Raw genomic sequence first — 13,397 nt, 5'->3', positions numbered from 1 at the left:
TGCTCTTATCAAAAAAGGGAACCATACCAATCTCTGAGTGGAGAGATTAGCATTTAATCCATCTGGGGAAAACCTAAAAGCAAAATCGACACTTTCTGTTCTCTGTAACACCTCTTTCTGAATTCCTGGCAGGAAAGTGGTGTTGACAATGGCCAGTGGCCTTCTTGGACAGCGCTGGCACTTTCCCCTCTCTACAGAGTGACGGTCAACTAATCCATGGGTCACACAATTTTGACCCAAAACCTTGCCCTTGACTAATACATGAAGTCAACTTATACACACTATATACTAAGCATGGGCAAACTTTGGCCCTCCACAGATGTTTTGGACTTCAATTTCCACAATTACTAACAGCCTACCGGCTGTTAGGAATTGTGGGAATTGAAGTCCAAAACTTGGAGGGCCGAAGTTTGCCTATGCCTGCTATATACAATATATTATTTCCTTTGCTGGCTGAGTAGATAGTTGAGCAGATATCATATCTGTACCTATGAACACACAAGCACTGAGCCTATTGCTCTAGATCAGGGCTTCTTACACCTTTTCCACTCATGATTCTTTTTGGCACAAGAAATGTTTATGTAACACTGGCTATATATGTTTACAAAATAGGTATAAACACTAAAAAGTCACTTACTAAACAGACCAATTGTCCAAGGCTTACTAAACAGACCAATTGTCCTTTTTATAAAGTACAGCTGAAGCATCTTCTGCAGAGTCCACTTGTAAACACTGCACAGCAAATTTGTTTAAATCTATAACAACCACTAGGTATTGTTCAGAAACCTTTTACTGTTGCTAAATTTTTCAGGACCCCAATGTTGAGCTAAGGGCACCCCATTTGGGGCCGGGGTCCAGTTTAAGAAGCTGTGCTTTAGATTACAGGCAGACAGAACAAGATAGGCTCTGTAGGTTTTGTTTCACTGCCTTTTACCCTCTTTAGAAGATTTCCCTTCACTTTTTGTCCCTGCGATAATTGGATTTTGAAAGATTCCGACTTGTTGTGGAAACAAGGGTTGGTGATAAAGCTACAGTTGAGATGCCTTTTCCCCAAGATAACTCTTTCAAGAGTGAATGTTTCTTCTGAGAGATGGATTTCTCTCCATTTTCGTGGTCTCACACCCGTTCTTAACTAGGAGGTGTTTGTAAGTCAGGGACTGCCTGTACTTGTATTCCCCACAAGCTTGAAAAAGTTACTCTTTCATTTACAACTTCCTCTGACCATGCTAAACTTTGGGCTTTGGGAGCTACCATCCAAAAAAAAAAAATGGAGCTCCCAGTGGTGCAATGGGTGCAGGACTGTCGACCAACAGGTTAGGTGTTCGAATCCAGGGAGAGCGAGTTGAGCTTCCTCTGTCAGCTCCAGTTTCCCATGTGGGGACAAAAGAGCATCCCACAAGGATGGTAAAGCATTAAACATCTGGGCATCCCCCGTACAATGTCCTTGCAGATGAACAATTATCTCACACCAGAAGCAACTTGCAGTTTCTCAAGTCACTCCTGACATGAAAAAAGAAATCCAAAGAAATTCTTTTCCCAAATTCAGGCATCTCTAAATCCAACCTCCGGTCTTTTATTTCAAAATGCTAACATGGAATCCTGTATTTCCCCTATGACTTAGACTATGAAAATAGCAGGGTGATTAAAGGGTGTTTAGGATCCACATCCTTGATGACACACTTAAGATCTCATCACACTAGAAAATGAATTCACTTTAAATCTGGTTACTGCCTACTGCAGAATTCTGGGGTTTGTAGTTTAGGGAGGAGCCTTTAACAGCCTTACTAAACTACAAACCCCAGAATTCTGCAGGAGGCAGAACCCGATTTAAAGTGGATTCATTCTCTAGTGCAGTGTTTCTCAACCTGGGGGTCAGGACCCCTGGGGGGGTCACGAGGGGGTGTCAGAGGGGTCACCAAAGGCCATCAGAAAACACAGTCTTTTCTGTTGGTCATGGGGGTTCTGTGTGGGAAGTTGGTTCAATTCCATCGTTGGTGGAGTCCAAAATCCTATTTGATTGTAGGTTAACTATAAATCCCAGCAACTACAACTCCCAAATGTCAAGGTCTATTTTCCCCAAACTCCACCAGTGTTCACATTTGTACATATTGAGTATTTGTGCCAAGTTTGGTCCAGATCCATCATTGAGTCCACAGTGCTCTCTGGAAGTAGGTGAACTACAACTCCAAAACTCAAGGTCAATGCCTACCAATCCCACTATTTTCTGTTGGTCATGGGAGTTCTGTGTGCCAAGTTTGGTTCAATTCCATCATTGGTGGAGTCCAGAATGCTCTTTGATTGTAGGTGAACTATAAATCCCAGCACCTACAACTCCCAAATGACAAAATCAATCCCCGTCCAACCCCACCAGTATTCAAATTTGGGTGTATTGGGTATTTGTGCCAAATTTGGTCCAGTGAATGAAAATACATCTTGCATATCAGATACTGCAAATGCAACTGTCTGGTCTGCCCCTGACACGATAAATAAATATCAGATATTTACATTACGATTCATAACAATAGCAAAATTACAGTTGTGAAGTAGCAACAAAAATAATTTTAGGGTTGGGGGTCACCACAACATGAGGAACTGTATTAAGGAGTCACGGCATTAGGAAAGTTGAGAACCACTGCTCTAGTGTGATAAAGTAGTTGGGTGCATCTATACAGCAGGATTAATGCTGTTTGGCACTGCTTTAATGCTATTGAATCATGGGAGCTGCAGTTTGGAGAGTCCCAACAGACTTTGGCACCTTGCAAAACTTCAAATCCTAGGATCCCATAGTGTTGAGCCGTGGCAGTTAAAGTAGCATCAAAAGACATACAGTGTAGATCAGGCATGGGCAAACTTTGACCCTTTAGATGTTTTGGACTTCAACTCCCAGAAATCACAAATAGTTTACCAACTGTTAGGAATTGTGGGAGTTGAAGTCCAAAACACCTGGAGGGCCGAAGTTTGCCCATGCTTGGTGTAGATGCGCTTTAGGAAAGGTGGGAACCTAGCAAGACTCATAAAATCCAGCCCTAGGAAGGACTTTGCACAGATTCAGCACTGCACAGTCTCTCCTCACCATCCCCGCATGTGAAGGACAGCAGGCACCAAACAAATCGCAGGAGCAATTTAGCCCTTGGCCTCACAACTGCAAGACCACAAAATCAATGCTAACATAGTATCTGGGCACCACCCAACCAATCATTTATCTTCGCAACCCCTGCAGCTTGGCAAAGAAATATCATTATCTCCATTTTATAAGTGAGGCACAAAGCAAGATTGACTTGGCCACCGTCGACGGAAAAGAGTCTGCTTTACAGCTACGAGCGAAAATAAATCAAAGACTCCCAAAGACACACACAACACACATCTCAACAGACCACGCTCTTCGCTCTCCGGCCACAGAAGGCAATCAATCAATCTCCGCTCCTGACTTTTTTCTCCCCGTTTAAGGAGAGAATAGCCTTGAAGGCATTGCTTTCTTTCCATCCAAAACAGTGCCAGTTCTGAGCCTCTCCCAATCCTGGCAAACCAATCTTTCAGCCAGAGAGAGACTAATAAGGCCGGAGAAAAGCAAAAAATCCCAATCTGTTATGTCATGAAGCACAACTTCAAGAGCTCCAAAGGGACGTTTTTTTCATACATTATATATTCCCTGCTTAGGAAAAAAAAATCCACACACACGAAGTTAAATGCCAGAATAGCCCTGCCTTATCCTAAGGGCTATTTCATACATTATTTATTTATTTATTTACGTCACTTTTATCCCACCCTTTTCAGCCTGAAGGCGACACAGGGCGGCACATGATTAGGTGCCACATATATATACATATAACGGTTAAAAGCAATTAAGGCACATCATAAAATACATATAAAAAGCATAAAAACTATAAAAATCTATAACAAACAATGTCTTCCAGTCCAATTCCTCATCCGTTTACATCGTCTTAGGCATTCCGTATTCATATTCCAATTTTGTGTTTATCTGGTCACGCTGAAGTTCTGAAGAGCCAGGTTTTCACCCTTTTCTGAAAGATCAGGAGGGAGGGCAGTTTTACAGCCGGGAGGCCACCACTGAGAAGGCCCTGTCTCTCGTCCCCGCCAGACACACCTGTGAGGCAGGCGGGATTGAGAGCAGGGTTTCCTCAGACAATCTTAAATTTCTAGAAGGTTCATAGGGCAAGATTCGTTTGGATAGATAAGCTGGCCTGGAACTGTTTAGGACCTGATAGGCTAGCACTTTGAATTGTGCCCGGTAGCAAACTGGCAGCCAGTGGAGCTGGCACAACAGTGGAGTTGTATGCTCCCTTTGCGCTGCTCTCGTTAGTAACCTGGCTGCCACACGTTGGACCATTTGAAGCTTCCGAACAGGTTTCAAAGTCAACCCCAAGAAGAGCACGTTGCAGTAGTCTATACAGAATGTGACCAGAGCGTGGACTACCGTGGCCATGCCTTTTGATGATCAAAAGGGAGTTGTAGCCTCATGATGAGTATGGATGCATCTACACCGTGCATGGGCAAACCCCACTTGTCTAGTTCTTAACAGACCTCACAACCTCTGAGGATGCCTGCCATAGATGTGGGCGAAATGTCAGGAGAGAATGCTTCTGGATCGTGGTCATACAGCCCGAAAAATTCACAACAACCTAGTCAGAGAAAATTTGTTCCCTCTCCCGCCTCACTAGAGTGATTCCCTGACTGCCAACAGAGGTCACTGGCTGAGTTTGGAGGTGATTTACTCACCTGTCTTTGATTGACAGGTGAGTCAATCCCTGTTGTGTTTCAGCCTGAAGAAGGAATGGAGTTTGACAACACTTTTTACCTGGCATAGCTATGGAATCCAGGCATCTGAAGGGTGCATCTACACCAGACATGGGCAAACTTGGGCCCTACAAGTGTTTTGGACTTCAACTCCCACAATTCCTAACAGATGATAGACTGTTAAAAATTGTGGGAGTTGAAGTCCAAAACACCTGGAGGGCCCAAATTTGCCAATGCCTGGTCTACACTGTGGAATGAATGCAGTTTGGCATCACTTTAACTGTCATGGCTCAATGCTATGCTATAATGGAAACTGTAGTTTTACAAGGTCTTAACTTCTCTGCTGATGCCTCACCAAACTATGACTCTCAAGGTTCCATAGCATTGAGCTCTGGCAGTTAAAGCAGTATCAAACTGCATTAATTCTAAAATACAGATGCAAATTACTATACTTGCAAACAAAGTCTGTTTAGACCAGGCATGGGCAAACTTCAGCCCTCCAGGTATTTTGGACTCCAACTCCCACAATTCCTAACAGCCTACCGGCTGTTAGGAATTGTGGGAGTTGAAGTCCAAAACACCTGGAGGGCCCAAGTTTGCCCATGCCTGGTTTAGACAGAAATTTTAAGGAGCTTATATGCACACACAGAAACATGTTTCTAGACTTCTGTTTACAACATCAAGGGTGGTATGCAGTTAAGGATAAAATCGCAGGAAGTAAAACTTGGTGCAAAAGATGAAACTAACAAAATTAAAACAGATCACAACACAGGCAGGAAATTGTGTGGGGAAAAAAAAAAAAACAGCCCAGCTTCAACTAATGTGCATGGGAGTGTTTCAACCTTAAAGGCAGCCAAAAATCATTTTAAATGATTACCGCAAATGGAAAAAAAGGCATTGGCACCATGCAGTCTTCTGGGCCACAGAGATATGGAAAGTCAACCTTTTTTGGACATTTTCTACTGAATTTAGAATCACTGAATTGGAAGAGACCCCTAAAGGCCATCCAGTCCAACCCCATTCTGCTACACAGGGAACATTCACGTGAGGAGAGATGCCTTGGAAGAGGGAGATGTGGGTTTGAACTTGTTTTCTGCTACTCTGGAGACAAGGGCATGAACAATGGATTCTCATTGCAGGAAAGAAGATCCAACCTGAACATTAGGAAGAATTTGTTGATAGAGCTGTTTGACAATGGGATATAATGCTGAATGGATTATAACCATTCGGCTGTGAGGTTTTATGGGAGAAGGGAGAACCAATACTGCCTTACATGATTAGGAACCCAAAGCTCAACTAAGCTTAATGGTAAGAGCTGCTGGGCCTCGAGAGTATGGTGGAGTCTCCTTCTCTGAGGTTTTTAAGAAGAGGCTGGATGACCATCTGTCGGGAGGGCTTTGATCGTGTCTTCCTGCATGACAGAATGGGATTAGACTAGATGGTGTAGATCAGGCATGGGCCCTCCAGGTGTTTTGGACTTCAACTCCCACCATTCCTAACAGCCTTAGGCCCTTCCTGAGGATGTTAGGAATGGAGGGAGTTGAGGAAGGGTCCGGAGCTGTTAGGAATGGTGGGAGTTGAAGTCCAAAACACCCAGAAGGCTCAAGTATGCCCATGCCTGGTGTAGCTGGACCCAAAGTGCTCTGATTCTGCACTGTAGATGCCTACTGCTCTATGCAAGTGAGCCACTTTAGTCCACTCCAGGAATGAGAGCCACTACCAAGCTCCTCTCCTTCTCTGGTCCATTTCCCCACTTTTCAGGGAACCCAAATCCATCCTTCTGTTCAACAAGAACCTCAGCAATCTGGACTCTCCTCATCACACTCTGTTAACTTCACAGAGCCTCAGGATTCCTCTGTTTAACAGTGCAATATGCTGCCTCCTTGAAATGTGATAGAGTCTCCTTCTACAGAGGCTTTTAAAGCACAGGCTAGATGGCCATCTGTTTGATTGTGTCTTATGAGGTGAGACTGGGGTCTCTTGGATTAGAATGAATGCAGTTTGATACTACTACGATTCCCCCGTAGAGTCCTAGGATTTGCAGTTTGGCGGGTCCAATCACTCTTGATCAGATAAGGCTAAAGAGCTTGCAAAACTACAGCTCCCGGGATTCCATACTATTGAGCCATGCCAAGCTGTATTCATGCCACACTGTATAGATGCACTCCAGGCACTCTGGAGCAGGAAACGCAAAGGGACCTTGGAAAATGACAATTCCCAGGATTCCATACTATTAAGCCATGCCAAGCTGTGTTCATTACACACTGTGTAGATGCACTTCAGGCACTCTGGGACAGGGAACCCAAAAGGACCTTGGAAAATTAAAACTTTCAGGATTCCATACTATTGAGCCAAGCTGTGTTCATTCCACACTGTAGATCAGTGTTTTTCAACCTGGGAGTCAGGACCCCTGGGAGGGGATTGAAAGGGGGTGGGGGTGGTAGAGGGGTCGCCAAAGACCCACAGAAACACAGTATTTACTGTTAGTCATGGGGGTTATGTATGGGAAGTTTGACCCAATTCTATTGTTGGTGTGGTTCAGAATGCTCTTTGATTGTAAGTGAACTATAAATCCTGGCAACCACAATTCCCAAATGTCATGGTCTATTTTCCTCAAACTCCACAGTGTTCACATTTGGGCATACAGAGTATTCGTGTCATGTTTGGTCCAGATCCATCATTGTTTGAGTCCACAGTGCTCTCTGGATGTAGATGAACTACAACTCCAAAACTCAAGGTCAATGCCCACCAAACCCTTCCAGTATTTTCTGTTAGTCATAGGAGTTCTGTGTGCCAAGTTTAACCCAATTCCATTGTTGGTGGAGTTCCGAATGTTCTTTCATTGTAGGTTAACTATAAATCCCAGAAACTACAACTCCCAAATGACAAAAATCAATCTCCCCCAACCCCACCAGTATTCAAATTTGGCCATATTGGGTGTTTGTGCCAAATCTGATCCAGTGAATGAAAATACATGCTGCACATCAGATATTCACATTACGCTTCATAACAGTAGCAAAATTACAGTTATGAAGTAACAACAAAAATAATTTTATGGTTGATGGTCAGCACAACATGAGGAACTTTATTAAGGGGTTGTGGCATTAGGAAGGTGGGGAAACACTCCTGTGGATGCACCCCCTGGCATTCTAGGGAGGGGGGAAAGGACCTTGGAAAACTACAATTCTAAGGATTCCATACTATTGAGCCATGCCAAGCTGCAGCCATTCCACACTGTGTAGATGCACACCTGGCATCTGGGGCAGAGAAGGCGAAAGGACCCTGGAAAACTACAACTCCCAGCATTCCATTCTATAGAGCCATGCCAAGTTGTAGTCATTCCACACTGTGTAGAGGCACCCCTGGCACTCCGGGTCAGAGAAGGCGAAAGGACCTTGGAAAACTACAACTCCCAGGATTCCATACTATTGAACCACGCCAAGTTGTATTATTCCAGTCCACAGTGAAGATGCACCCCAAGCACTCTGGAGCAGGGAAGGCAAAAGGACCTTGGAAAACTACAGCTCCCAGTATTCCATATTATTGAGCCATGCCAAGTTGCGTTCTTCCCACACTGTGTAGATGCAGCTCGGGCATTCTGGGGCTGGGAAGGCGAAAGGACCTTGGAAAACTACAACTCCCTGGTTTCCATATTATTGAGCCATGCCAACCTGCATTCGTTCCACACTTTAGACACACCCCGGGCATTCTGGGGCAGGGAAGGCGAAAGGACCTTGCCAAACTGCAACTCCCAAGACTGTGTAGTACTGAGCCACGCCGGGCTGCACTCCTCCTAGAGTGCAGAAGAAGCCCGCTCTGATTTTCCAGCGCGGGAAAAGCCGCATCCCCAGGTCGCGCTGCCAAGGTCAGCCAGGCAGAGGAGCCAAAGGTGGGGTGTGTGTTTTGTTTGTTTGGGGCGGGGGGGGGGGAATTGGGGTGAGGATCCCCCATCTCAAAGAGAAAGCCAAGCGAGAGTGCCCCTGCGCATATGCAGAGGACGCCTTCTGGGCAGGCATACCAGCTCCTTGCAAGGTAGGCTTCCCTCCTCCCCAAATATATAATAATAATAATAATAAGAAGAAGAGGGAGTCCCTCTCTCACCTGATCCTGAACCGCTGCGGGAAGGCGAGTGCTGCAGCAGAAACGGGGGAAGAAGAAGAAGCAGAAGCAGCAAGAGCAGCATCTCCTTCCAATGCTACCATCCCCATCATCATCATCATGATGTTCGCCTCCGCTCTGCTCTGCTTTTTTTCCCCCTTCTTTTTTTTGCCGCGCTAGGATGTTGTGTGCACGCGCCGCGCGCTCCCGCCGCCCGCTTGCTTATTTATTTATTTATTTACTTATTGGGTTTTTGCACGCGCATACACACAGCGCGCGCGCGCAGACAAGCCAAGCAAAGCCGAGCCTGGGAATCCTGGAGGCGCGCGCTCCGACAGAATGCGGGAAAGGACAAAAAGGGGAGGGAGGGGGGAAGTAAGTGAGCGCGCGCACCAGCAGCAGGAAGAAGGATTCGAAGGATGCGCGCGCCTGGCACGTGCTCGGTCGCTGCCGCCTCCGCCGCCTCGGTCCATTCTTTCCCCAACACTAGAGGGCGCCCCAGAGAGAGAGAGAGAGAGAGAGAGAGAATGCGAGAGAGAGAAAGGTTCTGCCTACAGAGGTCGCAAGAGAGCAGCAGAGAGGCGGAAAGAAAAAGGGAGGGAAGAAAGGCACGCGCTTGGCACGTGCCCACAGGCGGACCAGCTGCTGTCTGTCCCAACGCTAGAGGGCGCCAAAGAGCCACAGAGAGAGAGGCACTGAGTGCAGACTACTTCAACCACAGTGGAGTTGACTGCAGAGGACCATCACTTAACTCAAAAACGGAAAACAGAATGTCGGTGGGCAGGAAAAAAGATTTTAAAATGGACTCAAAGCCAACCTTAAACACTCTGGCATACACACTGAGAACTGGAAAGCCCTGGCCCTAGAGGTCAGCTGTGATCAGCAGTGCTGTAGAATTTGAAGAGGCACGAATGGGGGGTGAAAGAGAGAAACGTGCCAAGAGGAAGGCGTGTCAAGCCTGTCAGGATTAATTTAGTTATGTATGTGTTTTTCAATGTGCTTCTATATATTGCCAAGACGCAGGCATGTAGCCGGGGGGGGGGGGGGGGGCTTGGGGGGCTTCAGCCCCCCCCCCCCCAAATTCTGATGGTGGTCCGTGAGAAGGCCTTACTGGTGCATTATTTAAACTGTTATGTTTATTCATATCATGATTTGATCACCATGCTCAATATATCCCATATGCATGGGGGTATTGGGGTAATGATACAAAAGGTTTGCTAAGCTAGACCCTCTTTCAGTCAGACTCAGCCCCCCCCCCCCTGAAACAAACTCAGCCTCCCCCCCACAAAACAAAATCCTGGCTATGGGCCTGCCAAGATGGATGCCACTGTGAATTGAAAATGCCATGCAGAAATGTTTATACTTTGAGGCTGTGATTAAGTGAACTTGAGAAAAATAAGATAAGGTTTGTTCTTGTTGAGAATAGAAGGGAGTAGCCAGTCTCGGCAAGAAAAGATAAGCAGATGTAAAGAGGCTTTCGGTTTTGACTAGTTCTTTGTTGTTCTTCCTGAATTGTAGCTTGCTGTAAAAAGACGTGTCTGTTGTATATACTTAGTAAGCTTAGTTTCTTTTGTAACTCAAAGCCTGCAGAGTCCTTATTTTGCCACTCAGTGTCTGCTTGATCTAGCATTCCTTCCGCTGGGTATCGTCAATCTCTGACAAAGCCAACCCTAACCGGGATCGCCTTCCACCTGGAAACCAATGCCCTCACAGCGGGAGAAGATGCAGATCAAGAATAGGGCTCCACAGTCATCTATGGACCCACCACCAGGACACCGATCTTGGAAGACAATCCTACTCGGACAACGAGGGATCGCCTAAGTAAGTAAGACTTCAACCACAGAAGTCAGCCATAGTAGAGCACTCGATGAACCAACCTGTACACAGCATATCATTTGAGAACACGGAAATGCTGGACCGATCTAACAACCACCATGTCAGACTACACAGAGAAGCCAATGAAATCCACAAGCAGGTGGACAATTTCAACAGAAAGGAGGAAACCATGTAAATTAAACAAAATCTGGTTACCAGTATTTTTTTAAAAAAACCTCCAAAATCATAACAGTAAATAAAGAGCAACACTCAAAAAACAGGGGAATTCCAGATAGGAAATAATCAAGGCCAGCTAATCACTTCCCAATAAAGGATTCCCCTAGGCAGTAAAAAGCCAGACCTTGAAACTGCAAGGCCATTAAATGCTAATCAAAGTGGTTCATTCCAACATTGACCTACCCTAGACATTCCACAGATACATAAACCCCACTTGCCTAGGTTCTACCAGACCTCACAACCTCTGAGGATGCCTGCCATAGATGCAGGCAAAATGTCATAGAATCATAGAGTTGGAAGAGACCTCATGGGCCATCCAGTCCAACCCCCTGCCAAGAAGCAGGAAAAGAATGCTTCTGGAACATGGCCATAGAGCCTGGAAAACTCACAACAGCACAGTCAGAGAGAGGAATGTTAGGAATTGTGGGAATTGAAGTCTAAAACACCTAGAGGGCCCAGGTTTGCACATGCCTGATCTACACTGTAGAATGAATGCAGCTTGAGACCACTTCACCTTCCATGGCTCAGTGCTGTGCAGTCCTGGGAGTTGTAGTTTTACAAGGTCTTTAGCTTTCCCTACAATTGAGCGATGGGGGCTCATCAAACTACAACTTGGGTTTTGGGTTTGAGCCATGTGCATTAAAGGCAGCCGATCTTGAAAGCTAAGCTGGGTTAGCTCTGGTTCAGAATTGGATGGGAGACCACCAAGGATTACCAGGTGTTATAAATTCTGTTTCAAGGGGATGGACTGGCAAAACCACCTCTGAGTACTCCTGGCCTAAGAAAACCCTGTGAAATCCATGAGGTTCTCGTTAGGCAATGGAAGCTTTCATTATATAAACTGGAAGGATGTTGCCTTGGCCTTTCCTTGTACAATGCCAGGAGCAAGAGGAAAGGAGTCCTTTTGGGTGGGAGACACGTATGCATTGCTCTTTCTTCCCTGTCCCAGCACAAAGAAACGTGGACCCATTCTCCCTGCCTTGGAGCAACTGAGATCTCTATTTGCCGCCAAAGTGGGTTGATATCGGTGGGAGTTTGTGTCCAGATAAAAACCAGTCATAAGGGTGCTGCCATCCTTCCTTCCTTCCTTCCTTCCTTCCTTCCTTCCTTCCTTCCTTCCTTCCTTCTTTCCTTCCTCAGATTCTTAGAATTGCTAGCACTGCAGTAAGTGAAGCGTTTAGAAATACAGTTTAGACAGCCAAAGAAAAAGGGACAAGGCACAGTTACCAAGGGAATGCCGACACAGCAAATCAAAGAGTTCTAGGAACAAGCCATTTTTTTCCTCTAATGCTAGAAATTTGGGGACTGAAGTAGCATTTCTTTAGAGGGGAGATGATTCGTATTTGGGAGGGTGATATGCCCATATTCCCAGAGCCATTCATTTGCATTTCAAGACCCAAGATATCATTGCAGTATCCAGGATATTCCATTTCCAACAGGCAGAGGATATCCTGAGTATTGAAATTATTCATACTCGCCTTTCTTCTCCTGAAAAGGATCTTTCTCAGGTTGGATTTATATTATCAATACAGGCCTCCCTGGTGGCGCAGCTGGTCAAACCGCTGAGCTGCTGAACTTGCTGACTGAAAGGTTGGTGGTTCAAATCCAGGGAGTGGGGTGAGCTCCCGCTGTTAGGCCCAGCTTCTGCCAGCCTAGCAGTTCAAAAACATGCAAATGTGAGTAGATCAATAGGCACCACTCAAGCAGGAAGGTAGTGGCGCTCCATGCAGTCATGCTGGCCACATGACCTTGGAGGCATCTACAGACAAAGCTGGCTCTTCAGCTTAGAAATGGAGATGTGCACCAACCCCCAGAGTTGGACACAACTAGGACTTAATGTCGAGGGGAAACCTTACCTTTACTTTATGATCAACGCAGTTAAACTGCATTCTGAAATAGCATTATTTGGCAGTGTAGATCCAACCTAAGAAGAGAGATTCCACAAAAATATTAGGAAGGACCTTTGTTGTTTATTTGTCCAGTTGCTTCCGACTCTTCATGATCTCATGGACCAGCCCACGCAAGAGCTCTGTTGGCCGTGGCCACCCCCAGCTCCTTCAAGGACAAGCCAGCCACTTCAAGGATACCACACACCCTTTTAGAGATGTTTAGATAGGAAACAAAGCACATCTTAGAACTGAAGAAATACAACACGGTCTGCCATTAGAGCCAATTAGTGTAATGAAAGGACAGATATGCTGATACTCGTTCTGTTGTTCCTGTTCAGTACTTTTGCTGTCAGAGATGGGGAGAGATGGTTTTTCCTTCCGGTGCCAAAATAACTTGGCTGGCTTGATGTAGGTGAGCGGAGGTGCTATGTTTACTACTCAGCCTCCGGCAGCAACATACTGCTCTCTTCTTCCTTAATGGAAGATAATGAGTTGAAGAGCTATAGAAATTTGTCTGAATTAGAATTTTTGGAAGGAAACAAAGCTTCGGAGATTGCATAGCAATGCACTTTGCTACCGAACACTCCCACATGTTTCAGTCTC

At 45.6% G+C, this 13,397-nt stretch overlaps 1 protein-coding gene across 1 annotated transcript in view; it reads right to left on the bottom strand.

Annotated features, from left to right (window-relative positions):
- The window catches only part of LOC132769459 (G-protein coupled receptor 22-like), a 100,871-nt gene extending 91,715 nt beyond the window's left edge, over window positions 1-9,156 (bottom strand). The window contains exon 1 of the mRNA XM_060766495.2: window positions 8,857-9,156. The gene's annotated coding sequence lies outside the window, so the exon portion shown is untranslated. The remainder of the gene's footprint in view (window positions 1-8,856) is intronic.
- Window positions 9,157-13,397: the final 4,241 nt, after the last annotated feature.

The sequence above is a fragment of the Anolis sagrei genome, chromosome 2 (assembly GCF_037176765.1).
Source record: "Anolis sagrei isolate rAnoSag1 chromosome 2, rAnoSag1.mat, whole genome shotgun sequence".
Classification (NCBI taxonomy): Eukaryota; Metazoa; Chordata; class Lepidosauria; order Squamata; family Dactyloidae; genus Anolis; species Anolis sagrei.
Note: the sequence above shows the minus strand (reverse complement) of the source record. Positions and strands in the feature narration are given on the sequence as shown.